General features: G+C 44.5%; 1 pseudogene; it reads left to right on the top strand.

Moving 5' to 3' along the window:
- Nucleotides 1-6,685: 6,685 nt before the first annotated feature.
- On the top strand, nt 6,686-15,416 carry LOC128561883 (60S ribosomal protein L7-like 1; annotated as a pseudogene).
- Nucleotides 15,417-16,033: the final 617 nt, after the last annotated feature.

Below are 16,033 nucleotides of genomic sequence, written 5' to 3'. Positions count from 1 at the left end.
ACAAAAAAAATAGCCAGGCATTGTGGCAGGCACCTGTAGTCCCAGCTACTCAGGAGACTGAGGCGAGAGAATCACCTGAGCCCAGGAGTTGGAGGTTGCTGTGAGCTGTGATGCCACAGTACTCTAGTGAGGGTGACAAAGTGAAACTCTGTCTCTTAAAAAAAATAAAAAGAAAAATAAAAAATGATCTCCAAATCCCAGGCTATCTATGTTTTCTCTATGTTATCTTCTTGGAATGTTAAAGTTATGCCTTTTTATATCCTTTGCCCATTTTTATGTGTTTTTTTCTTTTTCTTATTGACATGCAGAAAGAACAATCTTCCAGTATCTATACCATCCCAAACTTGATGGCGTAAAACAACCGCCATTTTATTTGGCTTATGGATTCTATGAAACAGGAACTTGGATGGGCACAGAAAGGCATTGGTTGGAAGCATCTGATGTGTCTTTCGTTCACACGTGCAGCATCTGGGCTAGGATTACTCAAAAGCTGGGCTTGGTGGGGACTGCTGACCAAAGCACTTAGACATGGCCTCTTTAATTGATTTAGGCTTACAAGCTGACAGGCGGGTTCTAAGAGTGAGGTGTCCCAAGAGAAAGTGTATAACGAGACTTAGGGAGTAACTGCATGGCTTTTAATGATATAGTTTTGAAAGTCACACAGCATCCCTCGTTTGGTAGTGTATTAATTGAAGTAGTCACAAACTTGCTCTTATTCAAGAAGAGAGGGCATGGACTCAACTTCTTGATGAAATAATCATTAAAGCATTGAAGACCATGATTTTTTTTTGAGACAGAGTCTCACTCTATTGCCCCAGGCTAAAGTGCCATGGCATCAGCCTCGTTCACAGTAAGTTCAAATTCCTGGATTCAAATAATCCTCCTGTCTCAGCTCCTGAATAGCTGGGACTACAGATGCCTGCCACCATGCACAGCTAATGAAGACCATTTTTTTTTTTTTTTTTTTTGGCCGGGGCTAGGTTTGAACCTGCCACCTCCGGCATATGGGACCGGCACCCTACTCCTTGAGCCACAGGCGCCGCCCATGAAGACCATTTTTAAAAAACTACCTCAAACTTGGCTTCCAATTCTACTGCTGAGAGAGTAAACAGAACTAGCAACAGCTGAAATGTGGCTTTTTATTTATTTATTTATTTATTTTTTAGTCAGAGTCTCATTATGCTGCCCTCAGTAGAGTCCTGTCTCATCACAGCTCACAGCAACCTCCAACTCTTGGGCTTAAGTGATCCTCTTGCCTCAGCTTGCCAAGTAGCTGGAACTACATGCACCTGCTACAACATCGAGCTATTTTTTGTTGCACTTGTCATTGTTCTGCAGGTCCCGGCTGGCTCGAACCCTCCAGCTTCTGTGTATGTGGCTGGCACCTCCTCACAGAGCTACGGGAGCCAAAATGTAGCATTTTGTCTCGAAAGATGTTTATTAGGGTAGTGCCTGTGGCTCAGTAAGTAGGGCTCTGGCCCCATATACCGAGGGTGGGGCCCCAGCCAGAATTCAACAACAACAAAAAATAGCTGGGCATTGTGGCAGGCACCTGTAGTCCTAGCTACTTGGGAGGCTGAGGCAAGAGAATCACCTAAGCCCAAGAGCTGGAGGTTGAGGATGCTGTGAGCTCTGATGCCACGGCACTCTACCAAGGGCAACAAAGTGAGACTCTTTCTTTAAAAAAAAAAAAGAAAAAAGAAAGATGTTTATTATGTGTAGGACATTGTTTAGAAATATGCTCTACTACTTCAGTTGTGATAAATGATTAGCAAATATGTTTATTTTATTTTTTGAGACAGAGTCTTATTCTTTTGCTCATGCTAGAGTGCCTTGGTATCAGCCTAGTTCCCACACCTCAAACTCTTGGGTTCAAATGATCCTACAGCCTCAGCCTCCCGAGCATCTGCAACTACAAGTGCCTGCCAGGATGCCAACTACTTTTTTTATTTTTAGTAGAGACAGGGTCTTGCTGTTGCTTAGGCTGGTCTCAGACACCTGAGCTCAAAGGGTCTTCCTGCCTCAGCCTCCCAGAGTGCTAGAATTATAGGCATGAGCCACCACACCCAGCCTATAAACATGTTTTGTTTTTTTTTTTGTTTGTTTGTTTTTTGCAGTTTTTGGCTGGGGCTGGGTTTGAACCCACCACTTCCAGCATATGGGGCCAGCACCCTACTCCTTGAGCCACAGGCACCGCCCCCCACATTTTTTTTTTTTTGAGACAGAGTCTCACTTTGTCACCCTCAGTAGAGTGCCATTACGTCACAGCTCAAAGCAACCTCAAACTCTTGTGCTTAAGTGATTCTCTTGCCCCAGCCTTCCCAAGTAGCTGGAACTACGGACACCTGCCCAAACGCCCGGCTATTTTTTAGAGACGGGGTCTTGCTCTTGGTCAGGCTGGTCTTGAACCCATGAGCTCACCTCAGCCTCCCAAGCTCCGGGATAAACATGTTTATTAATATAAATAAAACCCAGAGGATGACCAAAAAAAAAACCTATTTAAGCAGTTTTAACTTCAGAAATACATTTTTCTTCATTTGGGGGAAGGATTTAGCTGCCTAAGTCTTTTATTTTTCCATTTTAATGGACGTATGTATTATTTTATATTTTATATTCTAATATTTTGTATTTTTTCTTTTTTTTTTTGAGACAGAGTTTCACTTTGTCGCCCTGGGTAGAGTGCCTTGGTGTAATGTAGCTTGCAGCAACCTCAAACTCTTGGGTTCAAACAATCCTCTTGCTTCAGTCCCAAGTAGCTGGGACTATAAGCACCCACCACAACACTAGCTAATTTTTTTTCTATTTTTTGATAGAGACGGGGTCTCGCTCTTGCTCAGGCTGGTATTGAATTCCTGAGCTCAAGCAATCCATCTTTCTTGGCCTCCTAGAGTGCTAGCATTACAGGCTTGAGCCACCATGGCTGGTCTCTCTCTTTTTTTTTTCTTTGCACTGGGGCTGGGTTTGAACCCACCACCTCCAGCATATGGGGCCGGCGCCCTACTCCTTTGAGCCACAGGTGCCGCACCGGTCTCTCTCTCTCTCTTTTTTTTTTCCTTTTTTGGGAAGACAGAGTCTCATGCCATGGTTCAGGCTAGAGTGCAGTGAAGCAATCATAGCTTACTGCAGCCTTGAACTCCTTGGGCTCATATGACCCTAATGCCTTAGCTTCCCAAGTAGCTCAGACTACAGGTATGAGCTACTACACCCACCTAAGTTTTTTATATTTTATAGAGGCATGGTCTCACTATGTTGTCTAAGCTATTCTCAAGCTTTTTTTTTTTTTTCTTTTGAGACAGTCTTACTCGGTCACCCTGGGTAGAGTTCTGTGGCATCATCTGTTACAGCAACCTCAAATTCTTGGGCTTGAGCAATCCACTTGCCTCAGCCTCCTGAGTAGGTAAGACTACAGGCATGTGCTACTATGTCTGGCTAGTTTTTTCTATTTTTAGTGGAGATGGGGTCTTGCTCTTGCTCAGGCTAGTCTTCCACTTCTGAGCTCAAGTAATCCACTGCCTCGGCCTCCCAGAGTGCTAGGATTACAGGTGTGAGCCACAGCACCCCACCTTGCTCTCAAACTCCTTTTTTTTTTTTTTTGAGACAGAGTCTTACTTTATTGTCCTCCGTAGAGTGCCATGGTGTCACAGCTCACATGGTGTCAGGCTCTCTTGCCTGAGCCTCCCGAGTAGCTAGGACTACAGGCACCTGCCGCAACATCCGGCTATTTTTTGATGCAGTTTGGTCAGGGCTGAGTTTGAACCCACCACCCTTTGTATATGGGGCTGGCACTCTACACACTGAGCCAGAAGCCACCCGCTCTCAAACTCTTGACTTCAAGCAATCCTCTCTCTTCAGCCTCCCAAAGTGTTGGAATTATAGGCATGAGCCACCACATCTGGCCTGTGCCCAATTAAAAAAAAAAAACAAAAAAAGGGCGGCACCTGTGGCTCAAAGGGGTAGAGCGCCGGTCCCATATGCCGGAGGTGGCGGGTTCAAACCCAGCCCCGGCCAAAAAAAAAAACAAAAAAACAGAAGTTCAACAATTTTTTTCTTTCTTTTTTTTTTTTTTTAGAGACAGAGTCTCACTTTGTCACCCTCGGTAGAGTGCTGTGGCATCACAGCTCACAGCAACCTCCAGCTCTTGGGCCTAGGCTATTCTCTTGCTTAGCCTCCCGAGTAGCTGTGACTGCAGGCGCCCGCCACAATACCTGGCTATTTTTTGTTGCAGTTTGGCTAGGGCCAGGTTTGAACCCGCCACCCTCGATAAATGGGGCCAGCACCCTACCCAGTGAGCCACAGGCGCCACCTAGAACTTCAACATTTTCAAAAGTGAGAACTTTCTCCTTCTGCTGCTCTCCCTATCTCAGTTGGATGGGAACTCCAGGTGCTCAAGTGGTACTGTAACTATATCTTTAAATACCTTGATATTCCACCTTCAAAATGTGGTCTAATTCCCTTCCCCTTGAAAGTAGACAAAAATCAGTAATGGAAATAGGGCCACACTTAGATGTCTGAGACCCTAGGCAAATGTTTTTTGATTTGATTTAAAGTGTACTACATTCTTAGATGTGACACATTTAAAGTATAAGCAACCAAAGAAAAGGTGGATAAATTGGATTTCTCAAAACAAACGAACAAACAAAAAATACTTTTGCTTTAAAGAACCATTAAGAAGGAGAAAAAACAACCCACAGAATGGGAGAAAATATCGGCACACCACATATCTGACTAGTATCCAGCATAAAAAAAGAACTCTTACAACTCGACAATAAAAAAGCAAATAACCCAAGTAAAAAGCGAGCAAAAGATTTGAATAGATATTTCTCCAAAGAAGAGATACAGTGGCCAATAAGTTGCTTAATATCATTAGTCAGTAAATGCAAAGCAAAACTGTGGTGAGATACCACTTCACATATACTAAAATGGCTGTAATCAAAACCATGGGTACTAATGACTGTTGGCAAGGATGTAGAGAAAGTGGAGACCACATAAACTGCTGACGAGAACATAAAATGATACAGCCACTTTGGAAAATGGTTTGGCAAGTCCTCAAAAATTTACATCTAAAATGGCTCAGCGCCTGTGGCTCAAGTGGCTAAGGTGCCAGCCACATACACCTGAGCTGGTGGGTTCGAATCCAGCCCGGGCCCACCAAACAATAATGATGGCTGCAACCAAAAAATAGCCGGGCGTGGTGGCAGGTGCCTGTAGTCTCAGCTACTTGGGAGGTGGAGGCAGGAGAATCGCTTGAGCCCAGGAGTTGGAGGTTGCTGTGAGCTATGATGCCACAGCACTCTACCCAGGTGACAGCTTAAGGCTCTGTCCAAAATAAATAAATAAATAAATAAATAAATAAAAACCCAGTTATTCTACTCCTAGGTATGCTCAAGAGAAATGAAAGCATATGTCCACACAAAATCATGAACTTAAAAGTTCATAGCCGTGGGCGGCACCTGTGGCTAAGTCGGTAGGGTGCCGGCCCCATATACCAAGGGTGACGGGTTCAAACCCGGCCCCGGCCAAACTGCAGCCAAAAAATAGCCGGGCGTTGTGGCGGGTGCCTGTAGTCCCAGCTACTCGGGAGGCTGAGGCAAGAGAATCGCTGAAGCCCAGGAGTTGGAGGTTGCTGTGAGCTGTGTGAGGCCACGGCACTCTACCGAGGGCCATAGAGTGAGACTCTGTCTCTACAAAAAAAAAAAAAAGTTCATAGCCACATTATTCATAACGACCAAAAACTGAAAAGAACCCAAATGTCTATCAACAGATGAGTTGACAAATGAAATGTTGCACAGGCTTACAATGGAATATGATTCAGCCATAAAAAAGGAATGAAATACTGACAAATGCTACGACATGGATGAACCTTGAAATATTATGTTAAGAAGTCAGATACCAATGGCCACATATTGCACGATTGTAAGTATATTAAGTGTTTAGAATAGGCAAATCTATAGAAATAGAAAGTAAATTAATAGCTGTCAGGAATGGGGGGAGAGGGAAATGAACCCTGCTGATGAGTACAGGGATTTAGGGGGAGAAATGAAAATGTTCTGCAATTAGCAGTGGTGATCAATATTAGAAAGATGATGGACTAGCTGGGTGCAGTGACTCATGCCTGTTATCCCAGCACTCTGGGAGGCCGAGGTGGGTGGATTGCTTGAGCTCACAAGTTTGAGACCAGCCTGACCAAGAGGAAGACCCTGTCTCTAAAAATAGCCGGGGGTTGTGGAGGGTGCCTGTAGTCCCAGCTACTCAGGAGGCTGAGGCAAGAGAATAGCCTGAGCCCAAGAGTTTGACGTTGCTGTGAGCAGTGACATCATGGCACTCTACCCAGGGTGACACAGTGAGACTCTGTCTAAGAAAGAGAAGAGAGGGCAGCGCCTGTGGCTCAGTTGGTAGGGCGCTGGCCCCAGATACCGAGGGTGGCGGATTCAAACCCGGCCCCAGCCAAACTGCAACCAAAAAATAGCCGGGCATTGTGGCGGGCGCCTGCAGTCCCAGCTACTTGGGAGGCTGAGGCAAGAGAATCGCTTAAGCCCAGGAATTGGAGGTTGCTGTGAGCTGTGTCAGGCCACGGCACTCTACCGAGGGCCATAAAGTGAGACTCTATCTCTACAAAAAAAAAAAAAAAAAGGAAGAGAAGAGAGGATAGGAGAGGAGAGGAACAAATAAAAAATATACCTTGGTTCTAAAAAATCTGAGAAAGAAGAAGTCTTACCAAGTCCTCAAAGCCACCCAGGCAAAACAGGCACTTTTTGCAAAGAAGGAGCAGAGGAAAGAAAAAGGGCTTAGATTTAAGCAATGGAATTATTCCTTCACGATTCCTGGCTGCAGCAATGTGACAGGGTGGGTTCCAGAAGCCTACAGGTGAAACTTCATGCCTTGGGATTGCCAGATAAACATTCCTTGCCTTTGTTGTATGCATCTAAAGGATTAGTGGGGTGCAGAACACCATTGCAAGACTTCACCTGAAGAATATTGTCAATGGTGTCTTTGCCAAAGTCACCCGCAGAGCCTAAAAATGCTGCATATGGTAGAATCTTATGTGACCTGAGGAATTCCAAAGCTGAAGTCCATCTGGGAACTCATCTTGAAATGTGGAAAAGCTAAGGTCAAGAATAAAACCAATCATGGGGGTGTTGCCTGTGGCTCAGTGGGTAGGGCGCCGGCCCCATATGCCAAGGGAGGCGGGTTCAAACCTGGCCCCGGCCAAACTGCAACAAAAAAAAATAGCCAGGTGTTGTGGCAGGCGCCTGTAGTCCCAGCTACTTGGGAAACTAAGGCAAGAGAATCACCTAAGCCCAGGAGTTTGAGGTTGCTGTGAGCTGTGATGCCACAGCACTCTACTGAGGGCGACAAAGTAAGGCTCTGTCTCTACCAAAAAAAAAAAAAAGAATAAAACCAATCAGGGTATGGTAGCTCATACTTGTAGCCCTAGCTCTTTGGAAGGCTGAGGCAGGAGGATTGCTTGAGTTCAGAAGTTTAAGGCCAGCTTGAGCATGACCCTGTTTAAAAAAGACAAAAGAATACGATCTTGACAGGCAACCCAGTGATTGAGGGGCACGTAGGGAGGTTCGGCATCATTTGCTTGGGACAACTCATTCATGAAATTTCCTTTCTGGAGAAGTATTTCCAGGAGATCTCAAGGTTGTGCCATGTCCAACTCTCATTTAGCCCACCAGGCCACCACAATACCGAGAATAAACAGGCTTCCTCAAAGAGATGGGTTTACCTGACTACCCTGTTTCCCCGAAAATAAGACCTACTTACAGGAAAGATAAGACGTCCCCTGAAAATAAGACCTAGCGCATCTTTGGGAGCACACCTTAAAATAAGACATTGTCTTATTTTCAGGGAAACAGGGTATTATAGTGAACAATGCATCAATCAGCTCATCCACCAACTGAACTAAACCCAGAATATCTGAAGGCACAGTGCATGTGTTTTTGGTTTTTGGAACTGTAAGCAAGCATCTTCAGAGAAGATTATTTTCTGTTCTAGCTTCAAAAATTGGAATGGAAGGGTCAGGGAGAAGATAGTAGGGTAGGTTCGCAGCAGGCAGTCCAGTTCCAGTGTTTTCCACATTAACTGCTGCTGCCTCTGAAATCAGCACATCTCGTGGAGGAAGAAGTCCTGCTTTGACACATCTTCTATTCCTCACATTTAATGTTGGTGAATGAATAACTCAGTGTGTGTATCAGGCTCCCTATGACTCCTACAGTAGTAGGTCAAGCCCAGGGGGGGCATACTTGAACCCAGGGGTTCCAAGGGCCTTATTTTGAAAAGACTTGAAATACAGTTAGGAAGAAGAGCCCAACTATGAGTTTCCCATTGTTTCTTCTGTAAGTCCATGTTCTAGGTTTTCTGGGATGGCTCTCTAAAACCATCACTGAAAAGTGTACCCGGTGGCTTTTGTATTCTAGATGGCAATTAATTAGCTTAGTCTTTTTCTCTAGCTCAGGATTTTTTTTTTTTTTTGAGACAGAGTCTCACTAGGTCACCCTCTGTAGAGTGCTATAGCATCACAGGTCACAGCAACCTCAAACTCTTGGGCTTAAGCGATTCACTTGCCTCAGCCTCCCACATAGCTGGGACTACAGGTGCCCACCACAATGCCTGGCTATTTTCTGGTTGTAGTTGTCATTGTTGTTTTGGCAAGTCCGGGCTGGGTTCGAACCCTCCAGCTCCTGTGTATGTGGTTGGCACCCTAGCCGCTGAGCTACAGGTGGTGAGCCTCTAGCTCAGGAGTTAAGAATGAAGGACACCTTTGCCAGGAAAACATGCAAACACTCAGGACTGATCACCTAGGCTCTGATCTTGCTAGTTTCTGCCTCCATTGTCCTGTGGAAGAACAGCGCTTACCAAGATAACTTTTTCCTCCACAGTGGCAAATTGTGTTGCCCCCTGGATCATTATAACTCTGGGAAATGCCCACCATTCCCCTCTATGGGCTTCAGGATGGAATTTCCTGGCTGCTCTATCATCCTCTCCTTAAAATAAGATCAGGAAGGAATGAACCATTTTCTTGGTTTGGCACAGATGAATTTAGCATTATTTGGCTTATTAGGCCCCAAGAAGGCAGTTTAATTTGCCCTTTCCTTGCATATTTTGGACTCCAAAGGTATTGCCCTTTGCCTGCTAATAATGATGTAGTAGCCTAGCAACGGGGCTTCTGGGGATGTTAATCCTGAAAAGAATAGGTCTGATACTGCTTGTGTTTCCATCAGTGTCCACCCCTTAGGCCTTCCCTCTGCTCCCTTCACTTAGTTGTCTCAGCTTGCCATTGGAGCGACTGTGAGGATGTGCCAGGCCTACCTAGGATGAACTTGAGAATATTCTTGGCCATTGTGTTCCCTGGTCCTTTCAGATCAGCTTTGCTGCAATTTTGTCTCATAGAGCTCTTAAATATATTTGTGCAATTGAGTTAGAGGTATAACAGTACCTGAAAATGTGCCAGGTTATGAAGTGATTAATTAGGTTGGTTGCTCCAGAGTTAACCTGCCAGAAATAAATGTTATAGATATTACTGTTATACTGAAAGCATTGTGAAATCAGATTACCTTAGAATGATGCATCACGAAGTCATGGGAAAAAAGCAGTTGTATGGATGCCGGGGGCTTATATCCCAGCTCTGTCTTATACTAAATGGCAATAGTATTCCCACTCCTGCTTGTAAAATGGAGCTACTGGCCCTAACTTGTCTGTCTCACATAGTGGTTAAAAGGAGTAAACAAAATAAGTTTGTAATTTCCAATTTTTTTTTTTTTTTGAGACAAAGTCTCACTTTTTGCCCTGGTAGAGTTCCATGGCATCATAGCTCACAGCAATCTCAGACTCTTGGGCTCAAGCAATTTTCTTGCCTCAGCCTCCGAGATGCTGGGACTATAGGCACCTGTCACAAAGGTGCCATTTCTGGCTAATTTCCTGTCTCCCACTAGGGGGAAAGGTAGTAACTCTGTTAATACAATGTCTTTGTTTGTATTGAAACAGTATAGATATATTTTATTCTAGAGTTCCTCAATACTCCCGGTTACATTACTCATGATACTTCATCATTACTTTGCCCATAACTCTCTCAAAAATTATTACTGTGTTCTATTGATGATGATCACAAACACACATCTTACCTACAAAATGCCTGAAAGTGTGAACAAGAATTTGTTTTCTGGCCATGTTAAGTTTTCTTTCATAATTTTTTTTTTTTGGAGGGGGACAGAGTCTCACTTTGTTGCCCTTGGAAGAGTGCCATGGTGTCATAGTTCACAACAACCTCACTCTCTTGGACTAAAGGATTCTCTTGTCTGTGAAGCCTGACCAACTCATTGGATTCAGTGTACTGGCATAATTCTCTATAATTCCACTTGTGTTTGGGTCCAATAGGACTAAAGGTGCCCCCCCCCCAACACCCAGCTATTTTTAGAGATGAGGTCTTACTCCGGCTCTGGCTGGTCTCGAACTCATGAGCTCGGGCAATCCACCCACCTCAGCCACCCTGAGTGCTAGGATTACAGGGATAAGCCACTACACCCGGCCTTTCTTTCATAATTTTATATCATAAATAGACAATAACACTTCTTCAAACCATATCTTCTCATGTTCACTTTAAACCACAATCACAACATTCCTAGACTGCGAGCTCTTTCCAGGTTGACCACACCTCCATCTTCCAGACATTATCACCAAAAGGGAAGATATGTGAAAGGCCTGTGGGTGCAGCAAGAAGAGTGATCCATTCCTGCATGCTTTATTTAGCATGACTTAATATGGGAGAAAATGTTGCATCACCACATCATTCAGAAGCAAAAGAGGACAGCAGTTGGAAAAGGCCCTTTCACCCTGTGGAGAAACAATCCTAAAAGCATTCAGAAATGATCTTGGGAGAGAAAGACAGGAGTACTCCAGGACCATGCCATGGAGTCTTCAGAGGGGTTGTCGAATGCCAGTGATGGGTCAGGGAGAGAGGTGGTATGCCTGCTGGATAAAAGATGTCTCAGGTGCTGTGGACCACCAGCAGTTTGACGTAACACTGACAAGGAAGTACCAACACAGGGACCCAAACATATGGCTCATGCCCAAGGATGGGTGGAGGACTTTCAGTAGCCCTGAGACCTGAACTCATCTTGTGTTTGATCTAAAACCAGCATGTCAGTACCATTTTGGAGACTCAATCTCACCTTACTCTGCACAGGGTATACTGCACTGGCCAACAAGACTGATAGACTTGCTAGGATACCTTCTTGGATTTGAGACTTAGTCACAGGACCCTGGGATGACCCCATAGGCATGAGTTCCTTGGGTATCCTGGGATTGGAGAATGCCATGAGGGGAGAAATTGGGACCAGGGATCCTGCAGGACCTGGTCTGGGCTCAGCCTTAAAACCACTAATGGTCCTGGCTGGTCCCAAGTACTGAAAGAAGACTTGGAGAATTTTCAGGACAGCCCTCCAAAGCATGAGCCCCTTTGAGGCACAGGACTCAGGGAGAAATCTGGATACATAGGGGTGTCATAAGGAAATGATTGCTATGCGACTCATGAGGGTAGTCATAAAAGGAATTTATCTCAAGCTCTCTAGGTCACTGGGATTGCTCACTCTGGGGAAAGCCAATCCTCATGCTATGAAGACATTCAAACATCCCTACAAAGGAGCCTACATGGGAAGGGGCTAAGATCTTCTGTCAATAGCCAACACTACACGGTCAGCCACTTTGAGCGAGCTACTTCAGAAGTAGTTCCTCCAGCCCTAGTTAAGCCTCTGGATGACTGTAGCTCCTGCTGACATCTGAATGTGACATCATGAGTGACCCAAGCTGCTCTCAAACTCTTGACCTGCAGACAATAAATGATTATTATTTCAAGCCACTAAATTTTGGGGTGATTTATTACAAAATGACAAATAATACTAAAAACCTAAGAGTCATCCTTAGGTTTCTCCCCTTTCTCTTACATCCCACATCCAATGTGCAAGCAAATTACATTAGTTTTGATTTTGAAAAATCTATTTCCCATTACCTTTACCACTACCACTTTGGTGTGAGCCTTCCAACTGTACTGCTTCTACCCTAGAATCCCCACAACTTACTATTTTTTATTTTTTTTAGAGAGAGGGTCTCACTCTGTTACCTAGGATGGAATGCAGAATGCAGTGGTGTGATCATGGCTCACTAACCTTGAACTAAGCTCAGGCTATCCTCTGGTCTCAGCCTCCTGAGTAGCTAGGGTTATAGATACAGCCACCACATCCAGCAGATTTTATTTTTTAATCTGTTTTTTTTTTTTTATAATTTTTTTTTTGCAGTTTTGGAAAAAAAACTGGGCTGAACTTGAACCTGCCACTCCCAGTATATGGGGCCAGTGCCGCCCTCCAGCTGATTTTTTTTTTAAGAGATTGGGTTTTCTATGTTGCCCGGGCTGGTCTCAAACGATCCTTCCAGCTTGGCTTCCCAAAGCACTGGGATTATAAGAGTGAGCTACCCTGTCCAGTCCCCACAATTTATTTTCAAACAGCAGCCAGCATTCCTATAGAAAGGTACGTCAGATTCTGCTCGAAAACCTGCAATGGTTACCCATGTTCCTTGAGCAAGAAAAGTCAAAGGTAACCCAAGTCTTTCAAGGCTCTGCATGATCTGCTTATTACTAAATGAGCAGTACCTCTCTGACTGCATCCCTTGTAATTCTGATGGAATTTATACTACTTCATCTGCACTGGCCTTCTTGCTGTTTTTCATGCTGTGCCAGGCATGCTCCTGACTTAAGGTTTTTACACTTTCCTCTGCTTGGAATACTCCTTCTTTAGATCCTGCATTGCTCAGTCTCTTGTCTCCTTCAAGTTATTGCTCAACTGTCACTTCCCAATGAAGCCTACCACCTCTGTAATTTCTACCTACCCATCTCTCAGAACTTCTGATTTTAATTACCCTACTCTATACACCATATAATTTACTTATTATGCTTATCGTTTAGTTTACCCTACTCTAAGACACTATATAATTTACTTATTATGCTTATCGTTTAGTTATTCTCTCCCTACTAGAATGTAAGCTCTGAGAAGGCAGTGATTTTTGTGTTTTGTTCACTGATCTATCCACACGTGCCTAAAAGAGACACATGGTAAGTGTTCAATGAATGAATAACATGTCAGTCAACACTGCAGTCAGAGCTCTAAGCAACCTATAGTTCCAGGCTAAGAGTTCATTATCAGACTGACAAAAGATCTATTGTATCTTAAGAATGATGTGGAAATAGAGCAGCTACACCTTTCTGAAAGGGCCACACTAGTACAAAGGTAAAATTTCTGCAGCAACAGGTGTGGATTGATGACCAGGAATCAGACAGGTCCTGGTCCTCAGCATTTTGGCCCCAGGAAGGTGGCAGTATTTAGGGTGGGGGTGGGATGGGGATAGAAACTCCAAGAAAGACTGATAATGCATTTTCTTCATTTTGGCAGAATGAGGTTCAGGGTAGTTATCAGGCTGCATACGGAAAATGAACATTTATTGCATACCTGGGTTTGCGAACTGAGAATCATACTCTGCATGTATGTAGTTTTATGGAAAAAATAAACTATTCTATCCTCCTAGAAAGTAATTTCCTTAATCCTGGATTTTGATAATCACCATTGATCAAATGCCTAATCTAAATTTATTATCTGGCCATAACCTTTTCTATCTGTGGACCTGTTTCCTCATCTGTAAAATGAAAGTTAGGAATGCTCTGTGGGACTCTAAAATTATTCAATAAAGTCAATATTTACACACTTGATCTTAGCCAAAAGGCCAAGAAGTGGTATGAAGTGAATATTTAAAGTACCGTAAATAAAATTATGTAATAAAGAATACAGAATGATGTAATAAAGTCAATATTTATTTAAAATGAGAAAAATTATAGATTTTAAAATGCTAACAAAAGCCTGGGCAGTGTTGCAAGACCCTCATCTACACGCAAAAATTAAAAGATCTGCCAGGAGCCATGGCTAATGCCTGTAATCCTAGCACTCTGGGAGGGCCAAGGTGGGTGGGTTGCTTGAGCTCATGAGTTCAAGACCAGCCTGAGCAAGAGTGAGACTCCGTCTCTATTAATAATAGAGAAACTTGGGCAGTGTCTGTGGCTCAATGAGTGGTTACCAGCCCCATATACTGAGGGTGGTAGGTTCAAACTCCCCTGGCCAAACTGCAACAAAAAAATAGCCGGGTGTTGTGTGTGGGGGAGTACTTGTAGTCCCAACTACTAGGGAGGCTGAGGCAAGAGAATTGCCTAAGCCCAGGAGTTGGAGGACATATACATATATAAACTTGTCGGGTGCTGGCCACATGCTCTGGGTATGGTGGGTTTGAACCTGCCTGAGTCTGCTAAACAACAAACAGAGCCTGCAGCTCAAGTGGCTAAAGCGCCGGCCACGTACAACAGAGCTAGAGGGTTCAAATCCAGCCTGGGACTGCCAAACGACAATGACAACTACAACCAAAAAATAACCAAAAAATAGCTGGGCATTGTGGCAGGCGCCTGTAGTCCCAGCTACTTGGGAGGCTGAGGCAAGAGAATCGCTTAAGCCCAGGAGTTGGAGGTTGCTGTGAGCTGTGATGCCACAGTACTCTACCCAGGGCAACAGCTTGAGGCGCTGTCTCAAACAAACAAGCAAACAAACAAAACAATAAATAGCCGGGTGTTGCGATGGGTGTCTGTAGCTACTTGGAGCTACTTGGGAGGCTGAGGCAAGAGAATCGCTTGAGTCCAAGACAGTGAGGTTGCTGTGAGCTGTGATGGCATAGCACTTTACCAAGGGCGACAAAGTGAGACTCTGTCTCAATAAAAAATAAGTAAATAAAAAATAAAAATAAAAATAGAAAAACTGAGGCAAGAGGATTGCTTGAGCCAAAGAGTTTGAGGTTACTGTGAGCTCTGACACAACGGCTACCAAGGGCAACAAAGACACTGTCTCAAAAAAAAAAAAAAATTTTACCCTGGCATGGTGGGCAGTACTTGTACTGCTAGGTATTTGGGAGGCTGATAGGAGGATAGTTTAAGGCCTGGAGTTTGAGGTTGCAGTGAGCTATGACTGCGCCACTGCCCTCCAGCCCGTGACAGAGCAAGATTTTGTCTCAAAAAGGAAAAAAAAAAAAAAAGCTAATTAAAAAAACACAGACATTACACAATCCAGAAAAATAGTATTACTAACTGCCCGGCAACTACTGTAAATCTTCTCCCCAATTACTTTTTTTTTTAAAGGAGCTTCACAACTCCTTTCTATCAATTTTTGCACAGGTGGTGCTTCCTGCCGGAGACGGGGAGTGAGGAGAACTCCAGCCCTTTGATCTCCCTAGGCTTGGTCTCCAAAGGGGCTGCTAGGACAGCTTGGTCAGGTCTTCGCTTCCCTTGTGCCCTGTCCTACCCACCCCTCTCCACCTCCAACTCGCAGGGCTGAGGTAACTACGAAGAAACACCCAACTCCCTCGAGCAGGCGGTTGGGGAGGTGGTCCTCGCCTGCGGTCCTGGGACCATCACTTGGCTTTACAGAGTGACCTCTATGCGGGAGTCCAAGCATCCGATGCAAGACGACTGGGCTGTTATTTACTTCTCGCGTTCTGGAGAATTGCTGAGCCTTCAAAGGTGCTCTCAAGCTTAAGTTACACTAGTTTCATGGTAGATGGGGCCAGAGAAGGCACTTCTCATGGTAGATGGGCCCAGAGAAGGCACTTTTCTAAGTGTTTGCTGAATCATTTCCCCCCTTTAAGATTTCGTGAGAAGCTAAAACCAGAATCCCAGAACTTTGCAGCTGCAGCGCTATCCCACCACACATCTGGGGGATCTATTACTTGCCAGATGTCGCCGGGGGAGACAGTCCCTTTTTATTTTCTCCACTAGAGGCTGCGGCGAGCAGTGATCCTCCTTACGGGAAGGAGGACACCTTTTGCTACTACGGCAGTTGGTGGCCAGAATCTTGATCGACAAGGGTGTTAACTAATGACTATAAAGTAAGCGACCGTTGTTTATGCACTACAACCAATGGAAAGGCAGAAGTGGATCCAACGGCCAATCAGA

The sequence above is a fragment of the Nycticebus coucang genome, chromosome 12 (assembly GCF_027406575.1).
Source record: "Nycticebus coucang isolate mNycCou1 chromosome 12, mNycCou1.pri, whole genome shotgun sequence".
NCBI classification, from domain to species: domain Eukaryota; kingdom Metazoa; phylum Chordata; class Mammalia; order Primates; family Lorisidae; genus Nycticebus; species Nycticebus coucang.
This window is presented reverse-complemented; position numbering and strand designations above follow the sequence as displayed.